This window comes from Elaeis guineensis, chromosome 1 (genome assembly GCF_000442705.2).
Source record: "Elaeis guineensis isolate ETL-2024a chromosome 1, EG11, whole genome shotgun sequence".
Lineage (NCBI taxonomy): Eukaryota > Viridiplantae > Streptophyta > Magnoliopsida > Arecales > Arecaceae > Elaeis > Elaeis guineensis.
The window spans coordinates 74,435,824-74,450,714 of record NC_025993.2 but is presented as its reverse complement, the minus strand read 5'-3'; the positions used below and the strand labels follow the sequence as shown (position 1 = coordinate 74,450,714).

The 14,891-nt window shown below is 34.5% G+C and overlaps 1 pseudogene; it reads left to right on the top strand.

The window, feature by feature from the left end:
* The first annotated feature begins 9,850 nt into the window (after positions 1–9,850).
* LOC105035884 (isocitrate dehydrogenase [NADP]-like) lies at positions 9,851–13,979 on the top strand (annotated as a pseudogene).
* The last annotated feature ends 912 nt before the right edge of the window (positions 13,980–14,891 follow it).

The window sequence follows — 14,891 nt, the reverse complement described above, 5'->3', positions numbered from 1 at the left end:
AGCAGGGGAGGCGCTAGCCCCTCCCCCTTTGTGCCGCCAACCCTTTTGGTCTCTCTCTCTCTTGCAGCCATCTAAACATTAGGTCCAGGATCTGAAATCTCTTGAGAAGAGGTTGGTACAAGTTTCTCTCAGATCTGGAGTTGATCTGAGGTCGTTTGAGATGCGGGTGAGATCTCCATCAACAGATCTACAAGAAAGGCTGCAGCAGGACAGATCTACAAGGTCTGGTTCTATCTACCTTCTTCCCTATCTAGAATACCCCGATTTGAGATCTACGAATTGAAAGACCTCGATCCAGGCTTGATCTAGTTGGATACCAGATCTTGGATTTTTTAGAGGTGATCTTAGAGGCGTTCTTCATCTGGAACGAAAGGCTGATGAAGAAGACAGCAACTAGGCTGATTTCATCAAGGGCCTTTGATCGATTCCAGAAGTCTCCAGATTTATTCGTTGCTGGTTCCACTGCACCCAAGGTCTGTGGGAGGAGCCAGGATCATGCTCCAATAATAGTTATGGAGATAACTTATTCATAGCCTCCCATTAAGGTACATGATAATGAGTCCAATATTCTAAATAGGTATTGGAGGTGCCACACACCTGGTGTCTATTACGTATTGGAATTATCATCCATCATATGACCACCCTATTGTATCTTTAGATTAATGCTTAGATTGATCGAGCCACACTCAGACTTGGATATCTGCTTGTTGGATGCACTATGTGTTGTCATATTAATGGTTGGACCTAACCAGAATTTTTAATGGAGGTGCCACACGCCTGCTGAAGGGATGACTGAGGCAAAATCTAATTGCTAGAAGTTATTTAGAGAAATAATTGGTTATGAACCTACTCATAGATGCATAAAGATTGGCCGAGCCACACTCAGATCCAAATGCAGTTTATATGGATTCTAGTATCCATTAAGAAATTAGTGTAATTCCTCGAGTTTGAGGTAGAGGCTATCAATTCATACAAAATAGTGAGAGAACCTTTAGACTAAGTCCATGTCTTTAAGATTAAAAGTAATTCATATACTAATAGGCTTTTGTTTATCTTTTCAGTTATGGCCAACATACTATCCCTTCGTTCGCTATTGGACAGCGACAAGCTCACCGGATCTAACTTCAATAGCTGGTATCAAAAGTTGAAGATCATCTCAGAGTACGAGAGGATTCTATACATCCTTATGGGTGAGGCACCTGAAGAACCTGCTACAAACGTTCCTCGTGCTGCGAGAGATACTTACGTAAAGTGGCTCAATGACCGCACGACTGTGTATTGTGTGATGAGGGCAGTGATGAATGACAAACTTAGCTGTAAGTTCAATGATGTGCAGCCAGAGGAGATCTTTCAAATGTTGAATGAGTCCTTCGGCACCCCTGAGAATATGGAGAGACACAAAATCTCCTGTGCAATGTTCCATGTTCGTATGCGAGAGGGGGCTTCAGTCACTGATCATGTATTGTATATGATTGAGTAGATTGAATGTTTGAGCAAACTTGACTTTTCATTGTATGAACAGTTAGACGATGATGCTATCATCAACTTGCTACTGAAATTCTACCTATCTTTTCTCAGTCATTACAGAATAACGAAGCCTGCAGTGAACTATCATGATTTGCTAGGGTTGCTGCAGACTTTTGAGAAGAACCACCAGCTCTAGAAGGAGCCAATGCATATTGTGGGAGGTTCATTTACAGACCGTCGATCCTCTAGGAGAGGAAAGAAGAAGAAGGTGCAAAAAACTTGTGCTGCCAATCTTAAGTAGAGCAAAATATCGAAAGTTGACAAGAGCCAGGTGGAATGCTTCTTTTGTAAAAAGCTAGATCATTGAAAAAGGAATTATCATACTTACATAGTCACCCTTGACCCTAATAGGCCTAAGAACAAGAGAAAGAAGCAAACGGTTGCTTCACAAGATACTTATATGATAACTCTTTATGATTTCTCTGTTTATGATACTACTACCTAGGTATTGGATACTAAAAGTCTGATTAATATATGTAATTCGTTATAGGGACTGCAGGTAAGTAGAAAATTTTGAGAGGGCGAGTAGTTCCTGAACATTGGAGATGAAAGTCTTGTTCCAGTCTTGGCTTTGAAAATTTTGCAGCTTATCTTCAAGTTCAGTAATGTCATGTTAGATGATTGTCATTATTGTCCTTCCTTTTTGATGAATGTCATCTCTGTAGACTTTTTGGCTAAACTTGGTTTAAAGTTTATAATAAAGGATGATTTTTGTAATATCATTATGAATGATACTACAATTATATGAGGATAATTAAAAAATTGCATATACATAATATCACGACCTGTTAGTGTAATGTACATATCTAGTAAATGCCCTAAATTAAAAAATATCAGTGAATCCTATCTTTGATATTATAGGCTTGAGCATGTGAACAAGAATAAGATCGACAGGTTAATCAAAGAGTGTATCCTTGAAATAGATGATTGTGAATCATTACCTACCTGTGAATCCTATCTACTTGGTAAGATGACTAAGTCATCTTTTAAGAAAAAAAGTGAAAGAGCCAACGATGTCCTAGGTGTAATACGTACTGATATATATGGATCTATACACATAAGTGCCAGAGGAGGATACTACTACTTTATTACGTTTATAGATGATCTGTCAAGGTAAGGGTATGTCTATCTTATGAAGCATAAATCAAAATCATTTGAAATGTTCAAATAATTTCATATTAAAATAGAGAAACAGACTGAGAAGAGTATTAAGATCCTTTGATCAGATTGAGGAGATGAATACCTCACCAGTGATTTTTTGATATATCTAGAAGAGAATGAGATTCTCTTACAGTAGACTCCTCGGTCAGAAAGGAGAAATCAAACTTTGTTAGACATGATCTGATCCATGATGGACTTTGCGAGTCTATCAATCTCCTTTTGGGGATATGCTCTAAAAACTACTTGCTACATTCTGAATGAGGTACCAAGCAAGTCTGTTGATGAACTTCGTATGAGATATGGACTGGACGTAAATCGATACTCTCACACCTTAGGATCTGAGGGTATCTAGCTTATGTCAAGCATTTAAAGATAGATAAGCTTAGACGTAAGTCTGATAAATATTTGTTCGTAGGGTACCCAAAGAAAATTCAAGGGTACTACTTCTACCTCACTATAGAGTAAAAGGTGTTTGTCAGTAGCAGGACAGTCTTTTTGAAAAAAGAGTTTCTTAGAAAAGAAGCTAATACCTGTAAAATTAAACTTAGTGAAGTTCAAGAGATGGAAGGATCGATACACACAGAATTAGAATTGATTGAAGAATCGAATCCGGAGCCAATAGAGGTATTATTGAGAAGATCTGGTAGAGTACCGCATCAATTAGACAAATACTATGATTTCTTGATCCAGAATGGTGATCCCTTTGAATTTGATGAGAACGATGAGGATCCGATCACCTATATGGAAGCCATGCAAAGGCCTGACTCCCAAAAATGACTTGAGGCCATGAAGTTTGAGATGGAATCCATAGAGATTAATGGTGTATGGACACTAATTGATCCACTCGAAAGGATAAAATCCATAGGATGCAAATAATTTTTTTTTAAAAAAAAGAGCAGACAAAAAGGTAGAGACCTATAAAGCCCATCTAGTTGTCAAGGGTTACCGTCAACATTATGGTATTGACTATGACGAAATGTTCTCTCCTGTGGCAATGCTCAAGTCCATCCAGATTATACTTGCTATAACTGCATACTTAGATTATAAAATTTGACAAATGGATGTCAAAATTATTTTTCTTAATGAGAAGCTGGAAGAAGAGGTGTGTATGATACAGCCTGAAGAGTTTACATCCATAGATGAGTCAAAAGTTTGTAAGCTAAATAAGTCTATTTATAGACTTAAGCAGGCATCTAAGAGTTGAAACATGTATTTTGATAAAATGATTAAAATGTATGGCTTCGTTAGGAATAAAGAAGAGCTTTGCATCTATAAGTGGGCTATCAATTTTGTAGCCATCTTTCTTGTACTGTATGTGGATGACATACTGTTGGTAGGAAATGACATTCCAGCTCTGCAAAGTGTGAAGCTGTGGTTATCATCATAATTCTCCATGAAAGACTTAGGAAAAGCATCCTACATCCTAGGGATGAAGATCTATAAGAATAGATTTAGAAGATTACTTGGATTATCGCAATCTATGTACATTGATACCATGTTGAAGCAGTTCAACATGAAAAATTTCAAGAGAGACTATCTTTTGATAGGTCATGAAATTATTCTCTCCAAAAAAGATTGTCTGACAACCACTGAGGAGAGATAGTGTATGAGTAGAATACCATATGCTTGGATAGTGGGATCTATTATGTACGCCATGACATGTACAAGGTCGGATATAGCCCATTCACTAGGGGTAGTGAGTAGATACTAGTCTGATTCGGATGAGAACCATTAGAAGGTTGTGAAAGCAATCCTCAAGTATTTAAGAAATACTAAAAACCAAAAGCTTATCTATAGAGTCACTGATCTAAAATTTATGGGATATACTGATTTCAATTTTTAGTCAGATTGTGATGACAGCAGAAGCATGTCGGACTACGTATTTATCTTGAATGGAGAAGCTATTTGCTGGAAGAGTTTCAAATAACATATTGTGGTCGATTTTGTATGCGAAGCAGAATACAATGCTGCATCGGATGCTGCAAAGGAGGTGGTGTGGTTGTGAAAATTCATCATCGAGCTAGGAGTTACATCTTTTATTGATGGTCCTGTCCTGCTGTATTGTGATAGCTCTAGTGCATAGCTCAGGTGAAAGAATCAAAATCACATTCACGCATCAAGTATATTCTGCACCGCTATCATCTGGTATGAGAGATCATGAACCGAGATAATGTCAAGCTTCAGAAGATCGACGGAAAGAAGAACCTAGCTGACCCCTTCACTAAAGCTCTCAAGATCAAAGAGTTTAATAATTTCAAATAGAAAATGAGTATAAGATATTAGCCCGATTAGCTTTAATCCAAGTGGGAGTGGTTAGAAAATATATCCTAAAATCAATCATATGACGATTGAGTTCTTTCTGTATATGAATTATTGATTGATAAATAAAAATTATTTTAGCATTATTTATTACAAAGTTGCATCTTTCTTGTAGAACTCTTATGTTGTAATGAAGTCCTTAGAACTATATTAGTGAACGATAAAGAGAGGATTTATCGTATAGTTCTTAAGCATGTTCACGATCAAATAATATGTCATTGTAGGATGATGACGTTTATCGAGCGAAGATCGTTGTATGTCATATGGGTTGATTTTTCTCTTAACCAAGGAGTGTGGTGACACTGGTATGACGTACAGGTGAGATGTATGAGTACATCATTGAATAGGTGACTCACTTGCTGAGTATTCTGCTGTCAAGAGCTGCTCACGAAGCATATAGGCATAAGTATCTCTTAGACCTCAGATCACCATAGTGATTTGCAAGCAACTCATTGTGCTTTGGTGTCTGACTATCTAGATTTTTAATGTAGTGATGAAAGGCTACTGGGTATAGTCAAGTACTTGCGAAGTCTGTGTGTGGATCAAGATGGAATTGACCTCTCTAGATTATAGAAGCTGATATATCCCTGTATTTTAATTTACTAAAATCTTGACTAGGATAATCTATGAGATAGATTTGAAAGGTTGAAATATAATATGAATAAAATATTTTGGATTGACAATTAATCTGAGATCATCCTAGACCATTCAGAGTTGAAGGGATGAATTATGTGGTAACCATATGTACAGGTTTTAAAATATTTTTTTACGTAATTCGATCTATCCGGATGTCGAGAATCATTGCTAGATGATAGCTTCGATTAGTACAAGAATCGATTCCTATGCTATCGACTTAGTGTTTGAACCTATGAAGTCACGCACACAAGTTAGACAACGTAAAAAAGTATTGATCTATGTTTATAAGTCCAATTTGAAAATACTTAACTGGATTGAAAATTAAGTTATGGGTCAAATGGGATTGAAGAGTTGACTATGTCTAGCTAGCACTAGCACTATACATGAGGTTCATGTTCAATCTCGGAGATGAATAGTTCTTGATCTATGATCCAAGAAGCTTATGAGAGATTGAATTTAAGTACTAATTAATTTTAGATTAGATCTAAATTAATTAGACTTAATTGGGTTCAAAATTTCAAGTTAGACTTGGTCCTAAAGTCTTAAACAGTTTAGGATTGACAACCTTTTGAAATTATTTCATATCAGCTTCGAATCGGATTCGATTTGAATCAATTTTGGATGAGATCCTTGGAGTTCTATTTTCACTGAGACTCTCTCACTCCTTGGTCGACTAGCACCTGGTATGGTACTAGTTGTGGGCCATCCCACATGGGTGTGGGCGTGGGTGTAAAGTAGGCACCATATAAGGCGCTAATCCTTTCTCATATAGGAGTCATTCTTTAATAAATTATGGACTGATTCAAAGCGTATTAGAATTAGGAGTCTTATATTTATTGAGTCATGGGAATCATCTATAAATAGAGAGGGTCTTTACCTATGGATGCATAAGAGAGAGCATAGAAATCAGATTGAGAGAAAGAGAGAAAGAGAGAGAGGCATGAAAGCTTGTGGGACGTCCCATCCTTGGCGTGTTGCTCGACCTTGTTGCCCGCTTCTCCTTTTTGGTGTGGGCCCTTCTTTGGGCATCCCCTTGCTGGTGTGAGGCGTCACCTGGTGTCTCTCTTTCCTCCCTTAGTAGCCTTGCAAAGGTACATCAATCCAAAGATTCATCCTGCTTTCCTGCATTACCTGACGTGCGTGCGAAGTAGAGAACCTGTAGTTCTAGACCTATGCGAAGGTTGAATCTAGATTTTGGAGATTTGATCTCTATTCTGCTGCAATCCAAATAAAGATTTGATTTTTATTTAGTTGAATATAAAGAAAAATTTTTAGATGCAATCCTGATTATCCGTGAGAAATATGTTTCTTTCCCTTCACTCCCAACCCCATCTCTCATCTGATGTAGATTGAGAAAGAGGAGATTCAGGGGCATGCCCTAAATCAAGCAGTACATAATGACTTTGTCTCTCTCTGAGACAAAGTTCAAATCTCCAAGTTTTTGGGCATAGGATCCTCCCTAGTATATGATGTAATAAGTGCATCTCCATGGATAACTGCTTGGTTAATAATTCAACGATCTTCCTCATATCTCACTATAAGAAAAGTCACATACACCTACGCTTTTTAGTCACGTAAAGTACATATGTGGGTAAAAGATCAAATTCTGAAAAAAAGGTTGTATATACTCACGTTTGTCAAATGTGAAAATATGATAATTAATTTTTAACTTACGTTTCAATGATTAAATATGAATAAATCAAATTTACTAATGAGTAAATATGGATTACTCAAATCTATTAATAAATATACTAAGCATTGACAAAAAGTGACTGGCGCCAAAGGAGGAGTGTCAAAACAAAAAAAAAGAAAAAAAAAAGCACCGGCCCCATCTTCCTTGATTAAGTAAAATAATAAAATTACTGCCCATCCCACCAACCGGAACTCTGATGCCCTATCTCCTAATTCAGACCACATGGAGGGAGAAAGCCCTCTCCATCGACTATAAGAATTGATAGTATTAGTCGCGATATAATAGTGATGATTCAAAAAATTATCACTATTATTTAATTTTTAGTAATGATATTGATATTTGTCACTAATATCGAGTGTATTAGTGATGATATATAATGTCGTCACAACAGATTGACTAGTTGTGACAGCATATTACTCGTTACTAAAACATCCTCACAAATAACATGTTATTTGTGACCACATTGTATATCATCACAAATGTTAATCTATTTGTGACAATATATAATGCACCACTAAAATACTATGAATAATGATATATTAGTTGTGACGACATCTCCTATTATCACAAAAAAAGGATATTATTAGTGACGACATATAGTACGTCATTAAAAAGTCATCACTAGTAGTGACAATATAGGATGCATCACTACAAAGTTGTCATGATTGCTATATTAGTAGTGACAATATAAGATATCATCATAAAATATTAATTTATTTATGATAATATATAATGCATCACTAAAATACCATGATTAATATTATATTATTCGTGATGACATCTCATATTATCACAAAAAAGATATTATTAGCGACGACATATAGTGCACTAAAAAATCATCACTATTAGTGATGATACATAATGCGTCACTAAAAAGTTGATATGATTGCTGTATTAGTTATGACAATATAAGATATCGTTACAAAATATATACTATTTATGACAACATATAATGCATCACTAAAAAATTATCATAATTAGTATATTATTTGTGACAATAAAGATATCGTCACAAAAAAAAGATATTATTTGTGATGAAACATAATATGTCACTAATAAGTTGTCATGATTAGTATGTTATTTATTTAAATATAAGATGCTATCATATTAAAATTATAATATTTGTGATGATATACAATGCGCCATCCAAAAATCATCATCAAAAGCATATTATTTGTGATGACATGTAGTGCATCACAAATAATATTATCACTAATAGTACATTATTTGTGACAAAATGAAGCTATAATCTTTAGGAGTAAATCAGAAAGGAGTATTACTATTGGGCTAAGCTCACTTTTAGCTTACTAATTATAATTTGTTAATGAGTAGTAGATGGTTGGCTGCACTCTACCCAGCATGAAGCAATTAATTGGCTACTCAATTACTAAATGTGCACTATTCAAATTTCATATAATTCAAACATAGAATAAAGATGCATTCTTCACTATCATAACATAGATTCATGCAAGAAATATGGAAAGGAGGCATTAAACTCTTGCTAAAGGAATCTTGTGATTCGATCCAGAAGAGAAAGAAAAGGTAGAAGAATTGACAAGAGCATGATTTTTACATCTCTTTTTATTTCATGGATCATTTAAAATTGAGTTACATAGATATATTAATACAGGTAAGATATGTCCTTACTCAAACTCAAGCCAGATTTATCTTTTTAATTCTAATATGACTCATTTTTTTAAAATAGACATAACTAGTAGAAATAATCTCAAAAAAGTTAAAATTCTACGTGTGTAGATTTTAACTTATACATTAACTTTGTCTTATGTCACTTCATTTGATTGTCCTCAAATTAGGAGATATACTTAGTCAAAATCTTATTCAAAAGAAAAATTTTCGATTTGATCAACCTGTTTTGGGTCTCAAATAAAGAAATTTGGGCTGGATTACTCAGGGCAATGGGGTAACATAACAATATAGATCTCAAAAAATTATCTGATTTAATAAAAATATATCATCAAAATTAAATATCGTATGATCAAATTATGGTCTTTGAAAGTTTAGCTCACCACTTGGCTTCCTATTCATAGCATCCAAAATGTTTCACATTTTCTTTTGGATCATATCATGTTCGATAATCCACATCTTATATATCTTTACTTATTATATCTTTAAAGTTCACACATAGTTGTCACTTATATTTTATTAGATTTTTATTGATTTTAGGTTATGTTCGACATAACAAAAAATCAAGAAAAAAAAAATTTAGATTTTTGAAAATCTGACAACTCGTTTATCCCATTTAATATCTAGATCAGGTTTGATCAGATATATGGGTTGATCTCTATGCCATTTAAATGGTAAAAGGCTGTCTTTTAAATTGATCTTATCCATGGAAGGTTTGAATAAGACTGAACATAATATTTTAAATAATTTAATTTAAATTTGGGCCTATTTTCAATAAGAAAATTGATTATATCTTTAAAAAATCATGTCTAATATGAAATTTGATTATACCTCATCTATCTGATTAACGCCGCATCATGATTATTCCATTCCTCACATGAAAATCATGCCTAAGGAAAATAAACACTATTCAGCCGCTTCAAGCCTTCCTTGTTCAGCCGTTCCAAGCTTCCCACGCGATTTAGAGGACGGCCTCCCATCCGATTCAGACTCAAGGATGGAGAAAAATAGTGAAAACCAGTGAAAACAAAGGAAACAAAATCAAGGGAGAAGGAAAAGCAGAAGAAATCTAAGGTAAGACATTTTCCCATACGGATCATCATTTTTTTTTTCTTTTTCCTTCTTGGTTTTTTTCTTTATTTCATTCTCCTCCTTTAGAGATCATTGGAGAATAGAGTACCTGAGGGAGATGGGATGGGTATTAGGCTCCTGGCGTCCCACCCGATTAAGACTCTTGGGAACGGAAAACAAGGCAAAGGAAAAACAGGGAATAAAAACAGGGGATTTTGTGGGAGTTGTGGCTTTTTCATTCCTTAGTTTCCTGAGGAAGAAAGCATGTGAGGAATTTTTAGGTTCAAAGAGAGCAACTGAGGGAGATGAAAGGGGTATCTTAGGTTCCTGTTGAGGCTTTTTGTTCTTTGGCAAATGGGAATTTGTGGGAGTTGTGGCGGTGTGAGTTGGTCCCTTTTAGGTATAAGGGTTTTAAGCCTCCCACCCACTTGAGACCCCTGAGCACGGAAAAAACAAAGGTAAAACAGGGAAAAAAAAAGAAAAAATAATGGAAAACAGAAAAAAATTGGAAGGTAAAATCAGGAAGTTGGATTGAGTTGGGGATCTGTTTATCTTGGAAGCATTTATAACATCTACCCTACATGAGAGAAGCAATAATATTTAGGCTAGTGATTAGCACACCTTTGATCCAAATTCTTCTGCACCTTCACTTTTAAATCATAAAGAGAATTATTTTTTTTTTGATTTATCTCCCACAATAAGTTTTAAATCATGATCAAGCCTGTCAGTTCTAATATGACCGTAAAAAACCTAAGTTATATTGAAAAGCTTTTTCTTCAATTGTTGAGTAGATCCATGTAGTAATTCCTCTACAATGCCATGATTTATTTTAGCTTTCAGTTTTGACAAATCTTCCATCATGTTGCTTGACTCCAGTTGAATGATATCTCGGTAGTATGTGTCCTATGAAAAAAATATATCCATATAAACTTAAATGTCTATTTTGGCTATCAAAGAAATATGCCTTAGTTCCTGCATCATATTGTGTAGGGTGACTATATAACCATAAATGCACTTAAAAATTATGTGCAGTTAGAACAGGAAAGCTAACAAATAAGCAAAAGAGTTTGGGATTTATTCTTTTACTAATTTATTCTTATACTCACTAATTTTTTATTATCTTCTTTAATGATTCTTCAATTACTTAATATTCTTAACAAAAGCATGTTTTAATCTATTAATATGCTTTGCACTTGGAGATTTTGGTCTAGTCAACCATAGTTTCTGGTTTGTTCATTGTAGATTTAAAAGGAATTATTGGAGCATAAGTCATTTGGATTAGGATAGGAAGAGAAGGTCCTTCGTGTTCATTAAGCAAAATTTGTATTATTTACTATTTGAATCTTGTCTGTTATATTGAGCTTGATTTTTCTTTGTTCCAAAATTATGTTAGAGTTTGGTTCATTTCCATCCAAATAATATTTTTGTAATATTTTTTACATTTTATTTATTGTAATATTTTTGGATGCAACCCGTAATTTGCTCCATCCATTTATGATCCGATCTGACATGATTAGTATCCATAGTTATCATTTACATCATTATTTCTAAATAGATATATTTAACAATTAGTCGATAAATTGTATAATTCTTATTCAATGTTTAGAAATTCAAACAGTAGAATGATAGGGAAAGAATTAAGAAATGAATACTATTAGATTCATATATAAAATGCTTAGTGTTTATCAAAGGGTCATCCAACTATTAGCCTTATTGTTTATCACCTCCTAAATCTGCAGCAGTTATTGGTGCTTACTGTTTTTGTTGCATATTTATTCCATCCTGCAGGTTTAAGGGCATATTCCAGGAGCTGTATGAAGCTAAATGGAAATCTAAGTTTGAGGCTGCAGGAATCTGGTGAGCTGTCTCTAAATGCTTAGTGTTATTGGTACATTCAAATTCCTGTAGTTTATGTTATGGTATGCGATATTTAACAGGTATGAACATCGCCATATTGATGACATGGTTGCCTATGCACTTAAGAGTGAAGGTGGCTATGTATGGGCTTGCAAGAATTATGATGAAGACGTACAGAGTGATTTCTTGGCTCAAGGTTTGAACTTTTTCACCACCCATCACATTAAGCACTTCTGTTTTAAAAAGAATGTGTTCTTAGTGCAAAAGTGAAAAGCAGTTTTTATAAATTATTTGCTATTGGCTTTTGAAAATCAAAGCTAGGGATTAGTTTGTCTCAATCACCAGATTCTTTTCCCCTATATTTCCAGATTTTGGATCCCTTGGTCTGATGACATTAGTACTGGTATGCAGCCTTCTAGCAAATCTGGTTGCTTGTCTGTGGAAAATGTCTTTATATTTTTGTATGGATCTTGGTTTTATTTGAATCTATTCATAGTGGGAATAGCATGACCGGTAGTTTTAGAATATGGATTGCAAACTGTGCTTCTTTAATGTATTGAGGGTTCTAGAGGGTTGTAAAGAAGAAAACATGATGTCTCTTTTTGGTTGAAATGAAATCATGCATTCTGAATTCAGGACATCAATGCATAGTTATTAACTTTTTTTTTGTGGTAGTTTTTATCGCAACTTCTCTATCACTGGTTTATGTTATTCCTTATCTGTTTACTATTTTAAGTCTTTATTTCTGGAACTGCTATCTTCTCTATGCATATACCATCGTTGTATAGTCTATGCTGTTCATATCTGATGTTTATTTGATTGAAGAAGCAATTTTAGTTGGGTCCTGATAGAGTTTCGGATTACTGGTTTTCCTGGTTTTGTCTGGGGGGTGACTTCTGTGTTCAGGGGGCATCTCGTGGAGTTAGTCATTTTTGTAAACCGAATTATCTCCAAAGTGATCCGGATGCCTTGATTTTGGACAATTTGTACATTTCATGTCTTCTATGTGGTGGTTATGCAGAAATATGTCATGCTCAGGATTAGTTTTTTGTGAATTGATGCTAACTTAGAGTATGATGGAAACTTTTCTCTCTTTTAGGTGTGTCCTGATGGAAAAACTATTGAAGCTGAAGCTGCATATGGCACAGTAACTTGTCATTACAGGGTTCACCCAAAAAGAGGTGAAACCAGTACAAATAGCATTACTTCAATCTTTGCCTGGTCACGAGGGCTGGCACACTGGTATCTTTGGCTTTCTTTTTGATTATTGTGGTGGTTGTAGCTGCAAGCGCAGACCGGAGAGATTTTTTTTATTTCTTTTACCTAATTTATATTTCAAGAATTTGTTTATTTCTTTTTCATTATATGTATTTCAAGACTTTGTAAGGTCTTCATATTTTGTTTGTCTGTGCTAGAGGAACTATCTGCATATCAATAATTTTAAGAGTCACCCAATTAAATAACCGTATTCTACTTCATGAGAACCATGGTTGCCTAGGTTTCAGCCCTACATCATTTAGACGAAAATTGTGAATCCCACAATATATTTGATTTTCAACAGAGCAAAGCTAGATGATAATCCTAGACTACTTGATTTTACTGAGAAGCTGGAAGCTGTTTGTGTTGGAACTGTGGAGTCTGGAAAGATGATCAAAGATCTTGCCCTCATTCATGGGCCAAAGTACCATCTGGCTCTCATGTCACTATTATTGTTTCTAAATGGCAGCTTTCTTCTATTTTAAACCATCAAATAATATGTGTTATGCTAGCCTTTTCATCTCTTGCAGGGTGACTTGGGACCAGTGGCTGAATACTGAGGAGTTCATCGATGCAGTGGTAGAGGAGCTAAGAGCAAGACTCCTGGCTTCACATATATATTTATGTTTTTTTTCTTTTACAGATTCAGATCGGAGATATTGATAGATGGTGTCAAAGAAAGATAGAGATTGTCTTTTTGATGGCTTCATAGATTGATGAAGTCTCAGATTTTGTAAAGTTTAACTTTTTAGTGTCATCAATTCAAATTTACTTTATTCTCTTTTTGGTATAGCAAAAGTGAGTTTAGAACTTATGTATAAAGTGCAGAAGATCAGCTGAAATATGTTTATTCTATGTTTTAAGTTCTAATGTTTATTTTTTTTATATTCAAAAATTTGATGGTGTATGGTCTTATTCTTTGAATTTTGATGAAACTAAAAAAATTGTTAGGATAATTTTTTTGAGACCACCATTATGTATATTCAGTTCTCTTTAATACAATAGTAAAGATTATCTTATTTGCAGTTGTTTCATCTTTTTGAAGCGATTAGTCTTCATATATTATTCAATGGTATAGGATGTTTAAATAAATTACCAATGCATCATATCTGTTTTTATTTATTATTACAAGTAATCCACATTTTAAAATTAGACAGGGCAGTAACGTCTAAAAGTTGATTATATATCAATATTTTATTATTCATAGTAGAGGTCCATTTATATTCATACTTTGATAACTCTCATGAATTCTGATTTGTATGTATTTAGTTATTGACATTTAATAAAGAAGGGTGTACACTAGATCTATACCTATGTATACATTCTCACCTACATTTTATGTTATGTGGGTAAAGCAGGAGATACATATACGGAAAGAAAGAATGTGGGTATAAGCTACATCCATGTCGGACATACCCACGTTTAACCAAAAGTGTATACCAAAGTGGGTGTAGGCGTATCCTTACATTTTTTAGACTTTTATCTATGTATCTTTCCCGTAGAGTTTTCTTGTAGTGTCTGATCTGTCCAAAATAACTTTCAGAATATCTTCTTTGTTGAAAGCACATTGGGAGACCATGCCTTCACAGGGAATACCCTAGATCTATCATAATCTTCTTGTAGTCAACAGAAAAATGACATCCTTTACTGTGCATCCCACATCATTCGATCGCCAGGCCATAGAATCATAGAACTCTCTCATTAAGCTTGGGTAGGTAGGCTAATC